This window comes from Elephas maximus, chromosome 13, assembly GCF_024166365.1.
Source record: "Elephas maximus indicus isolate mEleMax1 chromosome 13, mEleMax1 primary haplotype, whole genome shotgun sequence".
NCBI classification, from domain to species: Eukaryota; Metazoa; Chordata; class Mammalia; order Proboscidea; family Elephantidae; genus Elephas; species Elephas maximus.
The window spans coordinates 64,549,334-64,557,807 of record NC_064831.1 but is presented as its reverse complement, the minus strand read 5'-3'; positions in this window follow the sequence as shown (position 1 = coordinate 64,557,807).

The window sequence follows — 8,474 nt, the reverse complement described above, 5'->3', positions numbered from 1 at the left end:
AGTAACCCTGCCCTATCCCTGAAACTGAACCCCCAAGTACCAGTTATCCTGCTTCCCAGAATTGAGTGTCCCCACAATTTCCCTTTCCCTTCTTTTTTTTTTTTTCTTTGTCAGCCCTTTCCTCCAGGGCCTTGGCAAGTTGGATTTGTGCTTCCTGTGGCCATGTTTTAAATAGTATATGTTGGGTTTGATAAGTACCCCCACTGAGCCTGGGGCTTTCCATGGGCTGAAGAATACTTTCCTCACCATTGTCCCTTTCAACCCAAAGCCTCACTCTTCCAATAAACATTGATTGAGCCTGTACTCTGTGCCAGGTAAACATGGCAGGGTCCTTGCTTGCAGAGAGCTGTGTTTTTGATTTATAAACAGGTGTTTACAGGAAAGCCTCGTGAGAACTGTGCCAGGCCAGTACAGTGGGCTATGGGGGCTCATGGGAAGGGCAGCTAACGTGGATTGGGGGCAGGGTGGTGAGGGAAAGCTGCTTGGAGAAAGTGGCGTCCAAACTGAAACTTGAAGGATGTGGAGTGTTTCCGCAGGAAAAAGTGTATTCCAGGCAAGAGGGAATGTTTGGAGAGGATGAGAGGTGGAGGAAAACATGGCTCTTGTGGACCTGTATGTCAGGGTGGATGATAGGTAGGCAGGGGCCAGATAATTTTAAGCCATACTAAAGAGCTGGGCATGCACTGAGGACAATGGGGAGTTAGAGAAGAGTTAATCAGGGGTGAGAGTCAGATTTGTATTTTAGAAAGATGACTCTGGCTGTTGTGTGGTGAATAGGTGGAGTGGGAGTAGGTGTAAGCTTGAGGCAGGGAGATCAGTGAGAAGCTGTGACAATGATCTACTCAGGAAGGGTGATGGGCTGACCTAGCTGTGTGGCAGTGGGGATGGAGAGACTTGAGGAATTAGAATTGATATCACGTCTTCGGGAAAGGTGAGTGTACTATTCTTACCTCCATTTTACAGATGGGGAATGCCAAGGTTCTGAGAGGTGAGTTCATTTGCCCATAATCTCATGGTTAGATACTTCTTAGTAGTAGGCCTAGAAACTCAGGTCTGTCTTACTCCAAAGTTGGTGCTGTTTCTATCGCTGTTGGTGGCCTCGAAAGTGTGGAAGAGCGAGGGGCCAGATCAGGCTGCGGAGCTTTAGGCAGGACGGTGGGGACCAGATTTGTGTGTGAGATTAATCTGACAGCTGTGTGGAGGCTGGATTTGTGGGAAGTGAGACGGGGGGTTGTGAGACCAGCTAGGAGGCTCGGTTACCTCCAGATGGGACATGGTGGGGGCCTCAACTAGAGCTGCAGCAGGGGAGCTGGGCGGGGGGGACGGGGATGTGAGATGTTGAAGAAGGATTGGATCTGGGGGTGAGGGGAGGGAGGAGGCAGCCACCATGTACATGGGTAGATTGTGGCACAGCAAGAATAAGGGATTGGGCTTGGAATTTGGAATACAAGACCAGTTTTGGGCACATTGAGCATGAGGTACCGTGGGACAGCCAGGTAGAGACATAAATGTTTCTGGGCTGGAGATAATAATCAGAAAGTCTTGAGTTGAAGACCAGGCATGTGTCATATGAGAAGGCAATTCAGTTTTCCAGGGAGAGGTAGGGAAAGAGAGATACCCGCTAAGGAGTTAGACTTTATAGGAAATGGTGACTGATGGACATGGGAAATCTGAGGCGGGCCGGGGGGGGAGGGGGCAGGCAGGATCTACGGCTTCTGGGAAGGCGAGAGCAGAAGTTAACAAAAGCTGAGAGAGTGGAAGGAACTGGACAAAGAGGGCACGGTCCATGGTGTCATCTGCTATAGAGAAATCTAGTAACAGAAAGCCTGACCTTGGACTTGCTGACTTGAGCTGTTGTAACCCTGGGGAGATGTTACAGTGAAACCAAAGCCAAATTGTAGGGTTTGAGGACTGAGTAGGTGGAGGGCAGTAGAGGCAGGGAGGGCAGAGAACTCTTGGAAGAACCTTGACGGTGATGGCAAGGGAGAGGGTGGTAATTGGGGAGGAGATGGGATTGAGAGTGAACTTTTTCAGTTCAGCAGAGGTGAAGTTGGAATTGATCACAAGAACTTTTCTAGGAAGCTAAGGGAAAAAAAAGAAAGAGCCCTGAAATAGAATATGCAAATATGCAGAGATGGGTGAGTTTTCTGAACAGATCCCTTCTCCTGATATAACTCAAATTTGGCTGGGCTGGCATGGGCTGGGCTGGCACAGCTTGCTGGGCACATGGGCCCCGGTTCTGCTCCTTGCCTCAGCCCCATCTGGCCTGGGCCCCAGACCAAGCTCTCGGAGTCTTACCTCTGCCACAGGCCTTGGCAGTGAACGGTGAGGGTATTTGTGGAGGGGTGTATTCAGGCCTCCCTCTATTTGCTTGGACCTAACAGGTTGGAACACCCTCTGGCCCTGATCATCTCAGCTGTGTTCCTGGTTTCCCTGGCCTTGGCCTTGTCTGAAGCTGAATTCAAGCGCTGCAGTCACTGGAATAGAATTCAGCTTCCTCTGTGTTTTTAATGCCTTTTACAGCAACCCAGGCACTGCCTTGCTCTACCTGGAAAAACTGGCTAACAGCAGTCCAGTGCAGTAGTGCTCGTTTATCACGGCCTTCTCCGTGCCAGCCACTGAGCTGGGCACTCACATATGCCGTCTCAGTTGGTGCTCTTAAAAGCCCTGAAAAAGTAGGTATTATTATCATCCCCATTTACAGATGAGTGCTTCCTGTTAGTTGGACGTGGCTGAAGGCTGGGAAACTGGCCTTCCCAGGGCTGGTGAGGATTTTGTATCAGTGTATTCCATCAATGCACCCACCTGGAGCCAGGCACCTGCTGGGCAGGCCCGGAAGCTGTTCATCCTTCCTGGAAGTGCCAGCCTGGATCTTGGGGGCTTCCAAATCAGACTGACTGAAGTTCCGGCCTCTTCCACAGACAACCTCACCTCTAGGAGTCCCAGTTGTATCCTGTTTGACACTTTTCCTCAACTCACCTACACATTGTGTATATCAGTGATGCCTAGGTACTCAAAGCTGGGCTGGTGAATGTTCTAGATGACTGAGTCAGGACCTGGACAGGGAGTCAACCCTAACCAGAGGGATTGGAACCAGAAAATGAACGGCTCTTATGCAGGATGGGGTCTCATTTCTTCCTCTCCTGGGCTCAGATCCAAACTCACAATCTTTCTCAACACGGTGTCCCAGAAAGCCACTACTGTTTAGCTTGTTTAGCTCTGACACAAACCTTTTTCCCCTAATGACTTCCAATCGGTGATCCTAAATCTGCCCTCCAAGGCCACACAGACCACGTCTAATCCCTCATCTTTGGAACTGAGGTCTTCAGGGATGTCAAGACAAAGGTCAAACAAACAAATCCATTGCCATCGAGTCAATTCCAACTCATAGCAACCCTATAGGACAGAGAACTGCTCCATAGGGTTTCCAAGGAGCAGCTGGTGGATTCAAACTGCTGACCTTTAGGGTAGCAGCCACTACTGATAGGTGGGAATTAGCTCAAGGGTGACCCAGGGTTAAGATCAACAGGACAGGCTGGTGTTAAAATCAGGAGCGGAGGCCAGTCTTAAGCCCTTTACTGGTCAGCCTCCACCTTAGGTGTTGTATTTTGATCTGGGACCTGATCTTTTAAAAGGATGGACCCAAACTGGACTGCCTAGCACCTAGGAGGGAGTCGGTAAAAGTTTGTTAAATGACTAACCGTGTCTGGGGAAAGGGCCAGGATTAGAAAGACCAGGAAAAGGCCCTTGAGGGACCTATTTGGAATGGAGGTTATTCACCTTGAAGAAAGAGCCGATTTAGGGGGATGTGACCTCTGTCTCGTGCAGCGGTTGAGAGCTAGGGTGAGCTATGGCTGCTACCCTAAAGGTCAGCAGTTTGAATCCATCAGCCGCTCCTCGGAAACCCTATGGAGCAGTGCTCTGTCCTATAGGGTTGCTATGAGTTGGAGTCGACGTGATGTCAATGGGTTTGTTTGACCTCTGTCTTGACATCCCTGAAGACCTCAGTTCCAAAGATGAGGGATTAGACGTGGTTTGTGTGGCCTTGGAGGGCAGATTTAGGATCACCGATTGGAAGTCATTAGGGGAAAAAGGTTTGTGTCAGAGAGAAACAAGATGGACCAGGCTGTCTTGAGGCGAACTCATTGTTACTGGAGGTATGTAAGCAAAGGCTGCATGATCACTGTAAGGGCTGTTGTCAGGGCCTCCCAGGTTGGACCCAGTGACCCCTGAGAGCTCTTCGTAATTCTGACTATTGGAATTCTTAGATCATTACATCCATGAAAGAAAGTGAACTGTTTGTGAGTGGCCACATGCCTGCATGGGTATCTCCTCACTGAAGTGGCCTCAGTGGACCCAAGGACCACATCAGAGCTGGGAGGGCCCTGGGACACCATACTTCTTTGGGAGATGCTTTAAAATGCATATTTAGTTCAACCTATTCTTGGAGTACAAACAACAAGGATATGCAGAAGACAGAAGGCCATGTTTCTTCCTGGTCTAGATAGGCAATAGGCCAGGAGAAAAGCTGCTGTTTAGCCCCTCTTTTTCATTTTTTAAACAAAGAAACGGATGTCTGGCCTAGGGCAGGGCCTTGCTTAACTGGTCAGTGGCCAAGCTGGGACTTGATCTTTGATTTCCCAGCTACATCTAGTTGGGAGACGTTAATCTTGATCGGATCCACATGACTTCTACCATCTCCTGCTCTGTCTTGGGCCTTGGGAACTGAGGATGGGGACTCAGAAATAGGCTTGGGGGAGATAGAGGGGTGAACTTGTCTCAGAAAATGCTTGGGGGTAGCCCAGTTGTCACTCAGGTACATACTGCATCTTTGTTGACTCCTCTCTGGTTGTTCCAGAAGTAGCCACGAGGTGGCGCTCCAACCATGAGCCCAGTGCCTGGTTGGCAGAGTTTGGCGCAAAGGATGCAGAGCTGCCCCAGGCAACCATGGGCAAACCTAACATGTTTTTAGGTAGGCTGAGTGGCCAATCTCCTGTCCATCATTGGACGTTTGCTCTTTTTTGTCTCACTTAACTTGGGTGGCCAGACTCAGATCTTAATATATATATATATATTTTAAATCAAGTAAAAATGGATCTAGAAGACTAGGACAGAGATTCACGAAAAGGATGCCACCGAGAAGTGTTGACCCTTGGAGCTGAGAAGGGTGGTAGCAATTCCGAGTTCTCCACTGAGGGTGGGAGTGTGCTGAGCATACATCCAGGGGGTGGTGGGCTCTGAACTAGCCTGGAAGGAAAGGCAGGCTTGGCTAGGTGGGGAGAGGGCAGGCATTCAGGAGACTATAGGAACACCCTGGCAGAGGTTGGGAGATGGATGTGCGCACGGGGGTGGGGGTGGGGTGGGGAGTTTTGCTGAGACCAGGGCCTACGAAGGCCTGCTGAGGAAGGCTTCCTCTGTGCCCTTCACCTGCTCTAGGCTGGGCCTTGATGTGATCTCTGAGGGTTGGGCCAAGTACGGTGGTAGCTAAACATTCAGAAGCTGTTGTTCCCATGCCCGTGAGAGTTTTGGGCCTGCCCACAGTGAGCACACGTAAGTCAGAAGTCCCAGGTGTGGCCTACGGACCGGTTTTTATTAGACCATATACATCCTCATACTTTTGAGTTATTTGCTAATATTTTAAAAAACTCAGTTTTCTGATTCTCTTAAAAAACCAGACTGCCTGTCACTCTGGGTGCCCTTCCCCACGCCCCCCCCCACACAACAGAACCACAATAGGGTTGTCAGAAATAGATTTGGAGGAGATGAGGGGTGAGCTTGTCTCTGAACAAGCTTGGGAGTAGGTGCTGAGAAGCACCAGGGCCAAACCAAAATACCTGGCAGTGGTGGTGGGAGACGGTAATAGTTGCTGTTGTTAGTAGCCAGAAGGCCTGGGTGGGTGCCAAGCTCCAGGCCTCACAGCAGGGGTGGGGTCTAGCATGTGGAATATGTTGTGGGCTTGGGCTCCATCCTTACACCTCTCACAGGCCTCTTGTCTTGGGGCGAGTCACCCATGCCAATGCTGTGTGCAGTCACAGGGCTCAGGGCTGAGAAGGGGGTCAGAGCAACCTTGGAGAGCAGAGGGATGAGCTGAGTTGGGTCTTCAAAGATGAGGGGCTTTGGCTGGAGGGAATGGAGAGGACGGCTCCCAGAACCTCTGCTGCTGCTTAGGGGCCACGAACCTCGGGTCTGTGTGTGCCCATTTCTTTGACTCCCCAAGGGCCCTTCTTGGATTTGCCTCAGCTGCCCACAGGGTTCAGGAAATGGTACCTTCAAGGCATATTTCTGCGCCCCCCATCCTAGACAGAAGCCCCTAGATCATTTCTTTCTCCCAGGCTCCCTCCTCCACTACCCCCTCTGTGGAGTCATGGGGAGGGGGAGCCCAGGAATGTGCCTCCCCCTCAGACCTGTCAGCATCACCTGCTGCTTGCTGCTTCCTCTGCAGCTTCTCATCATTGGTTATGAGTGGGGGCTATGCCCCCATCCCTGGTCCAGGCCCAAGAGCTAGCCGTGGCCGCAGGGAAGCAGTCAGGCAACCCCATCACCACTTAATGCCATTCTGATTTGATTTCCCTGTGCTTCCTAAGGAGCCCTGGTGGAGTAGTGGTTAAGCTCTTGGCTGCTAACCGAAAGGTCAGTGGTTCAAACCCACGACCCGCTCTGTGGGAGAAAGATGTGGCAGTTCTTTTGAACTTTATGAGGCAGTTCTACTCTGTCTATAAGATCACTGTGAGTCTGGAATGAACTAAATTGAATTGAATCGACTTTACAGTAATACGTTTTTATGCTTCTTGAGGCCAGGCTCTAAAACAGATCCCATACTCTCCCCACCCTGTGTAACTGCTCCCCTCTATGCCCTATAGTTTATCTGCCCTGTCCCTCTGTGGAACTATGGCCCCAAATCATGAGTCACATCCTCACTCCCCCTGGCTGCCTACAGCTAACCAGGAGTGGGCTGCCATCCAGCCCTGGCCCTTTGCCCCCAGTTTGGCTGTCTCGGGGGTGCCTGTTGGTGGTATCCTCATCCGTGGAAGACAGGGGGATGTCAGAGCAGGTGCTGAGCTGGAAGAGTGACACAGACCCCCCCAACATGAGGTGAGGGTGGTTCTCAGCACCCCCACCCTGGAAAAAAATTCTCTGGCATCTACCCCATTTTCCATCTGCTGCCCTGTTGCTTGGGAGGCTGAGCCTGCCCCTAGCCTGCCCTACTACCCAGCACCTGGTGACCTGGACCCTGTCTGGGTTCTTCTGAGGATTGTTGAGGCCCACACACAGGAGGCAGCAATAAAACAGGGTGAAGGGTATGGGCCCTGGAGAGACCACCTGAGTTTCAGCCCTTCTAACTGGCCATGTGACCTTGGTTTTCTCATCTGTAAAGAGGAGGCAGATACTAGCACCTGCCTCATAAGTTTGGGAAGATTAAGTGAGTTAAAATGAGGCTATGAAGTGTGCATAGCACACAGTAACTTCTGTGTTAGCTATGGTTCTTTGGAGTCAGAAAACCTGGGCCCCATCTTGGCTTCACCATTTGCCACCTTGGGTGGGTCCCTGGCCCTCCATATGCCTCAGTTTCCTCATCTAAAATGGGGTTATGCTTCTCTCGCTAGGGAGAGAATGCAGGACTGACAGGGATGATGTAGGTGAAAGTGGGTTGTATGTTATGAGTTGCTGTGCATGTGGGCAATGTTATCATTAATTCCGAATCCATTTAAATTCTTAATTCTATTATTCAAATTTACGCATCAACCGCTACTGCCAAAAATGAAACTGAAGATTTTTTACCAACTTCTGCAGTCTGAAATTGATCAAACATGCAGTCAAGATGCATTGATAATTACTGGTGATTGGAACGGGAAAGTTGGAAACAAAGAAGATCAGTGGTTGGAAAATATGACCTTGGTGATAGAAACAACTCACGATAGAATTTTGCAAGACCAACAAGATGGAAGGAATACACAGAGTCACAGTACCAAAAAGAATTGGTCGAGTTCAGCCATTTCAGGAGGTACCATATGATCAAGAACTGATGATACTGAAGGAAGAAGTCCAAGCTGCACTGAAGGCATTGGTGAAAAACAAAGGTCCAGGAATTGACGGAATACCAATTGAGATGTTTCAACAAACAGATGCAGTGCTGGAAGTGCTTGCTCATCTATGCCAAGAAATTTGGAAGACAGCTTCCTGGCCAACTGACTGGAAGACAGATCCATATACGTGCCTATTCCAAAGAAAGGTGACCCAGCGGAAATTTTGAACTATATCATATGCAAGTAAAATTATGCTGAAGATAATTAAAAGATGGTTGCAGCAGTGCATCGACTGGGAATTACTAGAAATTCAAGCTGGATTCAGAAGAGGGTGTGGAAAGAGGGATATCATTGCTGATGTCAGATGGATCTTGGCTGAAAGCAGAGAATACCAGAAAGATGTTTACCTGTGTTTTATTCACTGTGCAAAATCATTCGACTGTGTGGATC